At 35.9% G+C, this 15,203-nt stretch overlaps 1 protein-coding gene across 4 annotated transcripts in view; it reads left to right on the forward strand.

Annotated features, from left to right (window-relative positions):
• Positions 1–15,203, forward strand: part of LOC136038011 (uncharacterized) — a 74,565-nt gene that overhangs the window by 17,186 nt on the left and 42,176 nt on the right. Inside the window, exon 2 of one of the 4 annotated variants that reach the window (XM_065720936.1) lies at positions 11,712–11,854. The exons of the other annotated variants lie outside the window; for them this stretch is intronic. The gene's annotated coding sequence lies outside the window, so the exon portion shown is untranslated. The remainder of the gene's footprint in view (positions 1–11,711; positions 11,855–15,203) is intronic. 4 annotated transcript variants of the gene reach the window in all.

Consider the following 15,203-nt stretch of genomic DNA (forward strand, 5'->3'; position numbering starts at 1 on the left):
GCTTTTCCTCCTCAACGCCCCGCTCTTTATGCTAAAGTTTGACTCTTCTCTTAACTCTATTTTAAAACAGTAAGAAACTTTAGCGTAAAGATCGGGGCGTTGAGGAGGAAAAACTCCTTTCATATACGGAGTAATTTCTGTTCGTTTTAAGTTTTCTTGTTGCTCCTTACTTTCATTTAAAAAAACTTGCTTTTTTTATTTAATTTCTGGACGTTTTTGAATTAATGCATGTTTTGATCTTGGCTCTCCGCACATAAATAATTAAAACGAAATTTGCATATTAATTAATTGCAATTAATCAAAAGATTTTGAGAAAAAGGAGCGAGGGATTAGGCCTAGTTGCCCTCCAAGTTTTGATTGATTAAAAAAGCAACTAGAACTTTTTTTTTACAAACGTCTTCATTGGTAAAAAATATACGTAACTTACGAATTAACTTACGTAACGAACTTCTATATTAGTATGTTTTTATTACGTATATTAGGGGGTTAAACCCTGGTCGATACCTCGCTCTTTACACTAAATCTTAGATTTTGTCCCAATTCCTTAAGAATGACCTCTGAATCACAAAGGTCGTAGAATAAATAGTTGAAATTACTAAAAATACTTGTAGCGTAAAGAGTGAGGTATAACGAGAAGGTAAACCCCTCATATGCGTAATAATTTGTGTTCGTTTAAGTTTTAATGCTGCTCCTTACTTTCAGTAGAAAAAAACTTCATATTTATTTTTTCGTTGTTTTTTCAAATAATGCTAGAAAATCCTGCGTCCTTCATTAAAATTCTCTTCCCCCATGAGAAGTTTCTCCATGGAAATATCCTCCCAAGTAACCCCTCCCCCTCAAATCTCCCCCCTAAACCAAAAAAAATCTCCCTGAAAACATCTGTACACTTCCCAGTAACCATTACTATATGCAAACACAGGTCAAAGTTTGTGACTTGCAGCCCCTCCCACGGTGACTGCGGGGGAGTGAGTCGTCCCTAAAGACATAGTCATTAGGTTTTTCGACTATGGTGAATAAAATGGCTATCTCATAATTTTGATCCGGAGACTTTTGGGAAAAAATGAGCGTGGGAGGGGGTCTAGGTGCCCTCCAATTTTTTTGTTCACTTAAAAAGGGCACTAGAACTTTTAATTTCCGTTGGAATGAGCCTTTTTGCGACATTCTAGGACCACTCAGTCGATAAGATCACCCCAGAGAAAAAAAAACAAATAAACACGCATCCGTGATCTGTCTTCTGGCAAAAAAAAATGCGAAATTCCACATATTTGTAGATAGGACCTTAAAACTTCTACAATAAGGTAACGGGAACAATAAGGTAACAATAAGGTTCTACGTTAAGATTCTATGACTTTTACGGGGTGTTTTCCCCTATTTTCTAAAATGAGGCAAATTTTCTCAGGCTCATAACTTTCGATGGGTAATTGGTCTTGATGAAACTTATATATTTAAAATCAACAATAAAATGCGATTCTTTTGATGTAACTATTGGCATCAAAATTCCATGTTATAGAGTTTTGGTTGCTATTGAGCCGGGTCGCTTCTTACTACAGTTCGTTACCACGAACTGTTTGATTGGTTATATTTTCCAGCAGATGACTTTTTATTTTCTCCAGCTGGGCTTCAGTTGTAGCTAATTGTTCGTAAATCGGGGCGATACTTGAAGACACTGAGTTAGACCATAATTTTTCTCTTGCTTTCAGGGCTTAAAAGGTCTTAGAAAAAGTTTCGTAAATTTATGTGGTATTAACAAGTTTTTGTGGCACTTTGTGCTTACGAAGTGACATATAGTGACCATAAATTCTGTCGGTCTGTCTGTCTGTCTTTCCCTGTTTTACTAGTTTAGGCACTTCCAGATAAGCTAGGACGATGAGATTTGGCAGGCGTATCAGGAACCAGACTAGATTAAATTAGAAATAGTCGTTTCCCCAATTTGATCATCTGGGGGAGTGGGGAGGAGGTTAATTCGAAAAAAAAGACCGGGATGAAACTTGGTGGTAAAAATGAGCACAAATCCTAGATACGTGATTGACATATTCGGAACGGGTCCGCTCTCTTTGGAGAAGTTGGGGGGAGGGTTAATTCTGAAAAATGAGAAAAATCAGTACCAGACAAGATTAAATTAGAAATATTCATTTATCCGATTCGACCGTCAGTGGGGGGGGGGGGCGGGAGTGGAGTGACGGTTAATTCGTAAAAATGAGATGTTTTTAAGTTACGAAGGAGTGATCGAATCTTAATGAAATCTCATATTTAGAAGGATCTTGCAACTCAGATCTTTCATTTTAGATATGGCTCAATCCAGTTTCATTTGGGAGAGTTGTGGGGGGGGGTATCAGAAATCTTGGAAAACGCTCAGAGTGGAGAGGTCAGGATGAAATTTGGTGGCAAGAATAAGCACACATCCAAGATACGTGACTGACATAACTGGACCGGATCCGCACTCTTTGGGAGAGTTGGGGGGGGGGGGTAATTTGGAAAAATTAAAAATGAGGTATTTGTAATTTATGGACGGGTAATCAGATCTTAATGAAACTTGATATTTAGAAGGATCTTGTGCTTCAGCACTCTTATTACAAATCCCAACCAGATCCGGTGAGAGTAGGCGGAGGTGGAGGGGGAAACCGAAAATCTTGGAAAATGATTAGATTGAAGAGATCGGGATGAAACTTGGTGGGTAGAATAAGCAAATATCGCAGATATGTGATTGACGTAACCGGACTGGATTCGCTCTCTTTGGGGGAGTTGGGGGAGGGAGGGTTAACTCTGAAAAATTAGAAAAAATGAGGTATTTTTAACTTAGGAAAGAGTCATCAGATATCAATAAAATTTAATGTTTGGAAGGATATCGTGTCTCATGGCTCTTATTTTAAATTCCGACCGGATCTGGTGACATTGGCGGGAAGATAGGAGGTGAAACCTAAAATCATGGAAAACGCTTAGAGTGGGGGGATCGGAATGAAACTTGGTGGTAAAAATAATCTTAAGTCTTAGATATGAGATTGACGTAACTGGAATCTGCTCTCTTTAGGGGAGTTGGGAGGAGGAGGGTTAATTCTGAAAAATTAAAAAAATATGGTATTTTCAACTTACGAAGGAGAGATTGGATCTTATTGAAATTTGATATTTGGAAGGATATCATGTCTCGGAGCTCTTATTTTAAATCTTGACCGGATTCGGTGAAGAGAAAGTTGGAGGGAGACCTAAAATCTTGGAAAACGCTTGGAGTATAGGGGTCGGGATGACACTTGGTGGTAAAAATAAGTACAAGTCCTAGAAACGGGATTGACGTAGCCGGAACGGATCTGCTCTCTTTGGGGGAGTTGGGGGGGGGGGGGTAATTCTAAAAAATTAGACAAAATTAAGTATTTTAACTTATGAAAGAGTGATCGTACCTTAATGAAATTTCATATTTAGAAGGATCTCGAAACCCAGATCTCTCATTTTAAATCCCTACCAGATCCAGTGTCATTTGGGGGGGGGGGGGCAGGAAATATTGGAAAACGCTTAAAGCGGAGAGATTAGGATGAAACTTGGTGGAAGGAATAAGCACAAGTCCAAGATAGGTGACTGACATAACCGGCTCGGATCCGCTCTCTTTGGTGGAGTTGGGGGGAGAGGGGGGTAATTCGGTAAAATTAGAAAAAATGAGGTATTTGTAACTTGCGAACGGGTGTTCAGATCTTAATGAAGTTTGATATCTAGAAGGATCTTGTGCTTTAAAACTATCATTTTAAATCCCCACCAGATCCGATGACATTGAAGGGAGCTGGAGGGGGAAACTGGAATTCTTGGAAAACGTTAAAATCGAGGTATCTTACGAATGGGTGATCGGATCTTAATGAAACTTAATATGCAGAAGAATCTTATGTTTCAGATAATCAATTTTCAATTAGAATTGGATGCAAGGACATAGAGGGCTGGAGGGAAAAACAGAAACCTTGGAAACTGGAAATCTTGGAAAACGCTTAGAGTGGAGAGATCGAGATGAAACTTGATGGGAAGAATAAGCACAAGCTATAGATACGAGATTGACATTATTGGCACGGATCCGTTCTCTTTGGGGGAGCTGGAAGTTGTTAATTTGGGAAAACCAGAAAAATTGAGGTGTTTTTAACTTAAGAATGGGTGACCGGATCTTAATAAAATTTGATAATTAGGAGAAACTCATGTCTCAGAGCTCTTCTTTCCAATCCCGACCAGATCTGTTGACATTGGGGGGGGGGGGGTTGGAGGGGGAAACTGGAAATCTTGGAAAACGCTTATAAACGCAGTAGATACGTAATTGACGTAACCGGACTGGATCCGCTTTCTTTGGGGGAGTTAGGTGGTGTGGTTCAGCGCTTTGATGAGTTTAGTGCTTCTGGACGTGCTAGGACGATGAAAATTGTTAGGCATGTCAGGGAGCTGCACTAATTGACTCGTTACAGTTGTTTTCCCCGATTTGACCATCTGAGGGGCTGAAGGGAAAGGAAAAATTAGAAAAATTGAAGTATTTTTAACTTACGAGTGGGTGATCGGATCTTAATGAATTTTGATATTTAGAAGGACCTCTTGACTCAGAGCTCTTATTTTAAATCCCGACCGGCATTAAACCTCTGATTTTCCTTTTAAAGCAATCTATTGATTCTTAGAATGATACTACAGGTCATATCATATGAGCTCTTGGCTCCTCTTGACCTCGTCACAAGTGCGATATGAGCTCTTAGCTCTTGTTTTTGACGAATAGTATATAAATATAAGTAGTTTCAAAAATTTATTAAATACCCCTAGGGGTTTCCTTCCTCCCTTACTTGTATTTATGACCCCAGGGCAAGGGTGCCAAATGTTTATTATGTACCTTCACGAATATATTACTTTAAATGACATTAATTTAGTAGTATATGCATTACTCCGTAAAGCAAAGTATATGATTACCCCGGTTCCAAACCGGGGTAATCAATCATTTATGAACGAGCCTATAAATCGTCAACTGTATGAGATGATGGGGGAAAAAACTAAAATATTCTAAGATACGGTACTATTAGTAATGAAATGAGATCCCGTGGAACTAAAATTGACGAATATCCTACAACTTTAGATTTAAAAAAAAAATAATGTTCGTATATTTTATAGGCCTACAATCGGCGTTTCTTTACTTTTAAGAGCCAATAATGTTTAAAATAATGTGTTTTAAAGAATAACATTCTTTTTAAAAATGATATTCATACATTTTATAGGCCTACAATCGATGTTTCTTTACTTTTAAAGGCCAATAATGTTTAAAATAATGTGTTTTTAAGAATAATATTCTTTTTTAAAATAATGTTCATACATTTTATAGGCCTACAATCAGTGTTTCTTTACTTTTAAAGGCCAATAATGTTTAAAATAATGTGTCTTTAAGGTTATTGTTCTTTTTAAAAATAACGTTCATACATTTTATAGGCGTACAATCGGTGTTTCTTTACTTTTAAAGGCCAATAATGATTAAAATAATGTGTTTTTAAGAATAATTTTCTTTTTAAAAATAATGTTCATGCATTTTATAGGTCTGCAATCGGTGTTTCTTTACTTTTTAAGGCCAATAATGTTAAAATGATGTGATTTTAAGAATAATTTTCTTTTTAAAAATAAGGTTCATACATTTTATAGGTCTACAATCGGTGTTTCTTTACTTTTAAAGACCAATAATATTTAAAATGATGTGTCTTTAAGGTTATTGTTCTTTTTAAAAATAACGTTCATACATTTTATAGGCGTACAATCGGTGTTTCTTTACTTTTAAAGGCCAATAATGATTAAAATAATGTGTTTTTAAGAATAATTTTCTTTTTAAAAATAATGTTCATGCATTTTATAGGTCTGCAATCGGTGTTTCTTTACTTTTTAAGGCCAATAATGTTAAAATGATGTGATTTTAAGAATAATTTTCTTTTTAAAAATAAGGTTCATACATTCTATAGGTCTACAATCGGTGTTTCTTTACTTTTAAAGACCAATAATATTTAAAATGATGTGTTTTTAAGAATAATGTTCTTCTTAAAAAAAAATGTTCATACATCATATAGGCCTACAATCGGTGTTTATTTACTTTTAAAGGCCAATAATGTTATCTGCTTTGTAACAGCTTTGTAACCTAAAAAATGCCAATTCGTATGAAGTATTAAATATGATATTGCCTCAAGGTGTTGTTGCCAATTATACATGTTTTCAACTTCCTTTAAATCTGGTCGCAATGCTAAGGAGATGTCAACATTCTTAATGATATTCTGGCAAACCCCTCAAAGAGTGGTTAAGCCAATGAGAAAGGAGGAAATCTTGAATACTAAGAATTATTGCTAAAAATCATTCCACATAACTACAAACTTGAGAATCTTTGGGATGATTTACCGGCATAAGATCTACAAAACGACCTAAAAATCAAGGCTGTATGATTAGTACAACCCTTTTAAATAGTAAAGGAAGAATATCTTAAATGGCAAATTTTAAAGGAAACTGATGATAACAAAAAAAAAAATTCACGGCCAAAAATTTTGAAATCTCGTGGCAAATCGAGAGGCTACTTTACAATTCTCTACGTCTTCTAAAATTTATTTTATTACTACTCTTAAAAATTAGAGGTGTCCCCACTAATTAATTTTTTATGAGGCTCTAAAGAAAAAAAATGCAAATTTGTTCGGCCTATTCATGTTAAAGCTTTCAATGAAGCCACAGCAATTTTTTCATCAAAGAATCTGCTCGTGTCTGTTGTTAATACGCATTTCACTGCTATAGGAAAATAGCATTGGCTTCAAACCTGGGAGATTGACCTTAAGATTCCAGGAAGAGACCTTTTGAACCGGAGCGCATCAAGCCTGTTCTTGATAATCCCATGAGTTTTGACGGTGTTTTTGCGGAATTTGTTGTATTTCTGGAATTCCACTTCGGTGTGAGACCGTTTCCCAAAACCTAACATGGAATCTCTTCATACTTCTAAAGCCTTCATCTCAGAAATTCCTTTAGGACACGGTTTGCTTAGTTTCGAAAATCCGTAAAACTCGTTGAATTTTGAGACGTTTGAATTGATTTATTTGAGGCTTTTTTATGATTTGGACATATTGATAAATATTGTAGACACTCTATATTTTGTTCATCTACTTGGTGATACATGCATGGACGTTATTAGCTACCATGGAAATGTGTCCATCCTCAAAATATTAGATTGTGGTATTCTGCTCATACAGTTCATTCACGATGACAAGTAGAATGGCATTAGAGTGGAATGCAATGGCGTGAATTAATATAAATGCTAGGGGACAAAATAGATTTTTCCAAAATCGAGCGGGTGGGGCGTAATTTTTTCGATTTTTCAGTGGGGCTACACGGAAAGCAGGTCGTCCTTGCCTGGGTTGGGAGGATGTCATAAATAAAGATTTAAAGGAAATGGGAACTTCCTGGGAGGGTGTAAAGAGGGAGGCCTTGAATTGATTAGGCTGGAGGAGGAGCGTGCGTAGTTGTGTTGACCTCAAGCGGTTTGGTGCTGCAGCGAGTTATTGGTAGTAGTAGTAGTAAAGCATAAAATTTGAAATAAAAGTAATTTTTTAACAAAGACTGCATCTTCATATACGAGTTGATGAACAACGTCTGGTCCGTTGGTTAAAATCATAAATGATGTTACAGTAAACTGTATAATGACGTCTATTGCAACTGGGGTTCATTTTTTACTATATCCCGGTAACATTAACCCTAATTTTGGCGAATTACAGAAAATTGTGAATATTTTAAGTTTAATGTCCTATTCACATTTTAAATTGTTAACAAGATGTTGATAATTGAAAGTCAGCAATTTCGACACTTCAGCAGTCAATAAAATCTTAACGGTGAAAAGTCAAGGAAAACGGTTCGCACATTCTTGTCTTGAAATCTGTGTGAATTCTGTTACTGTTGGTATCAATTGAGGTTCCAAAACTGGTGTTTTGTTGGAGCCTTGTTTGGTACCAATATGGTCTACTGTTTCGTGTTTTTCTACAGACAATACACACAGGAAGGAGTTGGTGACCAATGCAAAAATTTTGTGAAAATTGGTTACAACTTCTGGAAGAGGCTAGTCGAAGCGCTTAAGAACCATGCGGAATCTTCGCCCCATGTCGAATATCCAAAAACAAAATGTTTTGTATAAAACAACAAGTTCTAAAGCAACCAGAGCAAGATATTATTGAAAATAGAGATTATTTCTTAAAGCTTACAGACATAACTAACCCTTGTATGTCAGGGTTTGCCTTTAAGAGAGTATCAAGATTACTCATCATCCAAGAAAGGGGCCATTTCTCGGAAAAAAGTCAACTTTTCTCGTATTATGACAAGAATTTGGATATCCAAAATGATATCATCGATATGATTATATATCCAAAATAAGATCATCGATAATACAGTTTGCCTAACTACAGAGGTAATTATGCAACTTTATTGGAGGGTTAGGGAAGGCATTATATTTTGTGTCAAGATAGGGAATAACATCATTATAACGAGATGTTACTTATGACCTATTATTAAATTGTTTGATAACTTCCAAGGTTTGTCGACTTCACTAAAATTCTGATCGAGTTTAATGGCACAACTCAGATGAAGATTTTAACTCTTTTTAGGCGATATTTTACCCTGTCTAAAATTGTAGAAACTTAGTTTACTGCTGCTTTCGCTCCTAAAATGTCATACAAAATCTTTGGTCATAACGCTTGTGCAACAATGGCAAGATATTGTTTGCTAAGTCATTCTCAGATGAAGGATCAGCAGGGCAACCGAAAGATCGAAATATATGCGTATTCTAGGTAGGTAGGTAGGATGCGTATCCTACCTTTTGCAACCTCATAACAAAGGAATTATGCATGCTCAAAAATGTGAGCGTGTCAGGTACAGATCCATAAACCTGATAGCGGCGTTATGATGCATAGTTTTAAGCTTCACCAATATCGCATCTTTCAGAATCAGCTTTATAAGTTTCTTTTTCATGCATATATTGTTACCTAGAATCATTTTTTTTATTTTTTATTTCTATTGGCGAAGTTTGCTACTTATTACCATACGCCACAATGAAGTATATGAAATTCATATTAACTATTATTCTCATCATGTAATCTCATACCAGAACATTTGATTCGTTGCTTAATGTTGAGAAACTTTGCGGTGTTGATTATTAGCTTTTGAAGGAAAATAAGTATGTTTTTCCTTCTAAGAAAGCTAATTATCAGGCTAATTTTGAGAAATTATGACAGATGTATATATATATATATATATATATATATATATATATATATATATATATATATATATATATATATATATATATATATATATATAACCAAAAATCAATATTCACAGAAAAGACAATTTCACGGAAAAATTTGCACTACATACACAAAAAAAAAAAAATAAGAGACACCGTTTAACAAAGCCAGCACTTATTTTCCCAAGCGAGGATGGACGTGCCTTAATGTATTTAGCAAGCATTTCCACAAACCCAGATTAAAAATAAGTCAGTTTAGTGGAGTCAAATTCAAAGAACAATAAACAATGAGAATGAAATTTGATTTTCTGAATTTTATGAGACAAATCGACGAATTTAAAAATTTAAAATATATATATATTTTAGATTTTGTTTGATTTTAGGTTAGTTTGGATTTTTTCTTTGTTTTTATCGTTGAAGATACCTTGTTTTATACAGGCGAAATATTCGTGTCGTTTTAGTTTGTCTTTTTCTTCTAATGCCTGTATTCCCGTTTGTTTTTTCATCGTAAGATTTCTTTTTCGCTTTGTTTTTTGTCATGGCCAGTCACTTCAGCTTAAATCTTTAAATGATTAAATAAAAAAAACAAGTTTTTTTCAACTGAAAGTAAGAAGCACATTGAAACTTAAAACAAACATAAATTGTTATGTACATGAAGGCTTGGCCCCCTCGCTCTTTGCGCTAAAGTTTGAATTTTGTTCCGACTCTTTAAGAATGATCCCTGAATCACAAAGGGTTTGATTAAAACAAATAGCTCTTTTGAAAGTATTAGAAAAATTTAGCGTACAGAGCGAGGCATTGTCGAGGGGGCGAACTCCCTCATATCCGTAATAATTTTTGTTCGTTTTAAGTTTTAATGTTGGTCCTTACTTTCAGTTGAATAGCTTGTTTCTATTTATTTAATTTCTGATATTTTTTTTAATAATGCTAGAAATTCCAGCGCCCCTTCATGGAGAATTCCCTTCCCCTATGAAAAATTCCTCCATGGAAAGATCCTCCCACGTAACATTCTCACCCTGACTCCCCCTAAACAAGATAAATCCCCCTGAAAATTTCTATATACTTCCCATTAACCAATAGTATATGTAAAGAACGTGCGAAGTTCACAACTTGCAGTCCTTCCCCCGGGGGCTATTGGGGATTAATTCATCCCCAAAGACATAGTTATCGGATTTTTCGACTATACTGAATAAAATGGCTATCTCAAAATTTTGATCGGGTGACTTTGGGAAAGAATGAGCGTGAGAGGGGGCCTATTTGGCCTCCAATTTTTTGGTCACTTAAAAAGAGAACTAGACTTTTAATTTCCGTTTGAATGAGCCCTCTTGCGATATTGTGGGACCACTGGGTCGATACGATCACCCCTGGAAAAAAACAACAACAAAAAACAAATGAACACGCATCTGACCTTTCTTTTGGCGAAAAAGAAAAAAAAAATACAAAATCCTACAATTTTGCAGATAGGAGTCTGAAACCTCTACAGGAGGATTTTCTGATACGCTGAATCTGATGGTGTGATTTTCTTTAAGACTCTATTACTTTTTAGGGGATGTTTCCCCCTTTTTCGAAAATAAGGCAAATATTCTCAGGCTTGTAACTTTTGCTGGGTAAGACTAAACTTGATGAAAATTACATGTTATAAGTCAGAATAAAAATCTGATTCTTTTGATGAATCTATTGGTATCAAAACTTCGTTTTTTTGTAGTTTCGGTTACTAGTGAGCCGGTTACTTACAGTTCGTTACCACGAACTATTTGATTTATATTTGTGACTCAATAAAACTGATTATTTTTAATTCAAGGATTTGTGAAAATACTTGCTGTGACAATTCTATGTCTTAGAGCATAACTACTATGCACTTATGAAAAGTCTGTCTATCGTAGAAAACTTAGATATTAATTAGTTCAGTTTTAAAGCTTCTTACAAGAGCTCTGAAAGTTTCTCTTGAGCTTCGCAGTTACCTTTTAAGTACCAATCTAACCTTTTACTCCATAGTGGATTCAGTTGGGAAAACAATTCAGGTAAACTTCTTGTTCGAAGGTCTATAAAGTCATCTTTTAAGTGATAAGCCTATGTTTTAGAGTATAATTGTTATATCCTGATGGAGAGTTTGTTTATCGTCTAAAATTTAGACAATAGTTGGTTCAGTTTTAAAGTTTCTTACAAGAGCTCTGAATCTTGAGCTCCACAACTATCTTTTAAGTAGCAATCTTTCCTTTTACTCCATAGTGGATTCAGTTGAGAAAGTATTTTGTGTAGCTTTGTTGTTTCAGCTCCATAGTCATCTTTTAATTGACAGTTCCAATTTTAGGCTCCGTCTATCACGTAATCACGGAGAGTCTATCTATCTTCGGTCGAAAATTTAGACTCTTTTTTTGTAAAAATTTGGCATTTTTTAGGTAGAAAATTTGTTTGTTGGTCTCATGTAGACCGTCAAAACATATCATACAAATAATATATTGATTTGCAGGGCCAATGCAGCCACAGGCCTAGGATTGGCTTTTCTCATGTTACAAGGGTGTCATGACTTCACAAATAGATATTTGTGAAAAACAAGATCTAAGAGCTCATATGGCACTTGTGACGAGGCTGGAAGAGCCAAGAGCTCATATGGTATGAACTCTAGCAAAATTCTAAGAATCAATAGATTGATTTAAAAGGAAAATCAGAGGCTTAATACCGGTAGGGATTTAAAACAAGAGCTCTGAGTCACGAGGTACCAATTTTCATCCTTCCTAGTACGTCCAGAAACACAAAACTCGCAAAAGCACTGAACCCACCCCCTAACTCCCCCAAAGAGACCGGATCCAGTCCGGGTACGTCAATCACGCATCTAAGACATTTGCTTGTTCTATCCACCGAGTTTCATCCCGATCTCTCCGCTCTAAGCGTTTCCGAGATTTTCGGTTTCCCCCTCCAACTTCCCCCAATGTCGACAGATCTGGTCGGTATTTGAAGTAAGAGCTCTGAAACAAGAGTTTCTTCTAAATATCAAACTTTCTTAAGATCCGGTCACCCATTCTTAAGTTAAAAATACCTCAACTTGTCTAATTTTTCCAAATTAACACCCCTCAGCTCCCACAAAGAGAATGAATCCGTACCAATTATGTCAATCACGTAGCCATATAACTTGTGCTTATTCTTCCCATCAAGTTTCATCCCGATCTCTCCACTCTAAGCGTTTTCCAAGATTTCCGGTTTCCCCGTCCAACCCCCTATGTCCCCGGATTGGATTCGAATTGAAAATGGAGCATCTGAGACATAAGATCCTTCTATATATCAAGTTTCATTAAGATCCGATCACCCATTCGTAAGATAATGATACCTCATTTTTCATGTTTTCCAAGAATTCCGGTTTCCCCCTCCAACTCTTCCCAATGTCACCGGATCTGGTCAGGATTTAAAATGAGAACTCTAAAGCACAAGATCCTTCTAAATATCAAATTTCGTTAAGATCTGATCACTCGTTCGTAGGTTACAAATACCTCATTTTTTCTATTTTTCTGAATTACCCCCCCCCCCTAACTCCGCCAAACAGAGTGGATCCGATCTAGTTATGTCAGTCACGTATCTTGGACTTGTGCTTATTCTTCCCACCAAGTTCCATCCTGATCTCTCCGCTTTAAGCGCTTTTCAAGATTTTCAGGCACCCCCCCCCAACTCCCCCAGTGACACTGGATTCGGTCGATATTTTAAATAAGAGATATTAGTTGCGAGGTCCTTCTAAATATGAAATTTCATTAAGATGCGATCACCTTCGTAAGTTAAAAATACCTCATTTTTTTTCTAATTTTTCAGAATTAACCCTCCCCCCAACTCCCCCAAAGAAAGCGGATCCATTCCGGTTATGTCAATCACGTACCTAGAACTCGTGCTTATTTCACCACTAAGTTTTATCCCGATCCCTCCACTCTAAGCGTTTTCCAAGATTTTAGCCCCCCAACATTACCGGATCTGGTCAGGATAAAATAAGAGCCCTGAGACACGATATCCTTCTAAATATCAAATTTCATTAAGATCCGATCACCTGTTCGTAAGTTAAAAATACATCATCTTTTCTGATTTTTCAATTCAACCGTCCCCCCACTCCCCTCCAGATGGTCGAATCGGGGAAACGACAATTTATAATTTAATTTGGTCTGGTTCCTGATGCGCCTGCCAAATTTCATCATCCTAGCTTACCTGGAAATGCTTAAACTAGCAAAACCGGGACTTATAGACCGACAGACCGACAGAATTTGCGATCGCTATATGTCACTTGGTAGATACCAAGTGCCATAAAAACAACTTTAGATCATAAAATATCTATTTTCTCAGAATTTCCATTCCCCAGCATTTTGGTTCTCTTTAAAGTGTGCAAATTCTGAAAAATCCATTTTTTGTGAAAATTTCATTTTACTTTAATCCTATCACTTTTTACTTTTAATAAGGGAAATAGAAACTTTGATATCCAATCGAACAAGCCCTCACCCAAGGTTCTATGACCACCCTTTCAATGCGAAGCGGTCATAGAGACCTCAATGCCCTTCACTACTGGTACCCAAATGGGGGTCATTTGATAAATACGATGGTCACTACCTGGCTACGTTTTTTGAGGAAAAAATTTGCTTTCGTCGATATCGAACAAAATTCAATTATTTTAATTTTAACCTTTCGTTAAGATTGTAATCATGTCTCGGCTCTCTTTTTTTATCGACTGTTTTTAATTATCCTTTGATTTACAGTGGAATTAATATTCCTAAGATGTCTTCACACTCCCGAGGTTGTTTCATAATCATTATTTTGGCAGCCAAGTTAAAGTGAATCTTTCAAAATATTTCCTAGAGCTATCCTTAAAATTCTGATTACGGTGATTCTAATGGTAAGGTTTTCATTTCGATCTGATACCATTTTTGAGGCGTTTCAAGTTATTTTTGGGAATTCCCACACACCTGTTTTTGCAACGAATATTTATTTTTCAGATTAATCAAAAAAGTGGTTGCCATTCCTGAATCAACTTCGAATAGTGATTCTTCCTCGAAGAACAGTTATTTTTAAAACATGTTTTTAAATTTTTGTTTACCATGGCTAGAGCTCGTTCTTTACTAGGTTGCCACGTTCTTTACTAGGTTGCCACGTTCTTTACTAGGTTGCCACGTTCTTTACTAGGTTGTCACGTTCTTTACTAGGTAAATAGGGCAAATATAACTCTAAGCTACGTAAAAACATTTGCTGATTTTGTTCTGTTTTGTTTTCTATTGCTGCAGTAATGAAATTTCAACTGTTACTGTCATGACTCCTGAACTAGCTGTGAATCTGGCTGTTGTCAGTTCGTAAATTATAAACTTAATAAAACACAAAATATTCTTGAAAACAGTGTATAATGATGATCCAAGTGCAGCTATATTTACTTTGTATAGGGAACGAGAATGAATGCAACAATTGGCAACGCAGACTACAACGACACACGTAACTGTTGAAAAGTTGCTCTTTTGGGGTATGATGTTTATGCTTGAGTTATGCCTTATTCCCTCTGGTTCGTTCTTTAATAATAGAAATGAAAACCATATCATCGAAATAACCATTGTTGAAAACCCCCAACAGAAAAATTCCACCCCGCCCCCACCTTGAACAACAATTGTTTTTGCTTGGGTAGTATTGATCTGTTTAATTTTTATTATTCTTGTTCTAAGTTTTTTGTTTTTCTTCTTCACCGCTAGTAGGGAACTGGAACATCGTAGACAGCTGATTAAGGGGTCATTTGAAACCATATTGCAATATTTACGTGTTTTTTAAGTAAAAGAAACTTATTATGTAAATCAAATGCAATTGGTTACAAAAAACTGCATCTTCATATAGGCTACAAGATGATATAATACATACCTTTAAATAATATTTTATAACGCATGTATCTTCTGAAAAGTTGATTCTCGGGAATATGATGTCCTACTTGATTAACTCTGCTTCCTGATTCCCTGAGGTT

This window comes from Artemia franciscana, chromosome 17 (assembly GCF_032884065.1).
Source record: "Artemia franciscana chromosome 17, ASM3288406v1, whole genome shotgun sequence".
NCBI classification, from domain to species: domain Eukaryota; kingdom Metazoa; phylum Arthropoda; class Branchiopoda; order Anostraca; family Artemiidae; genus Artemia; species Artemia franciscana.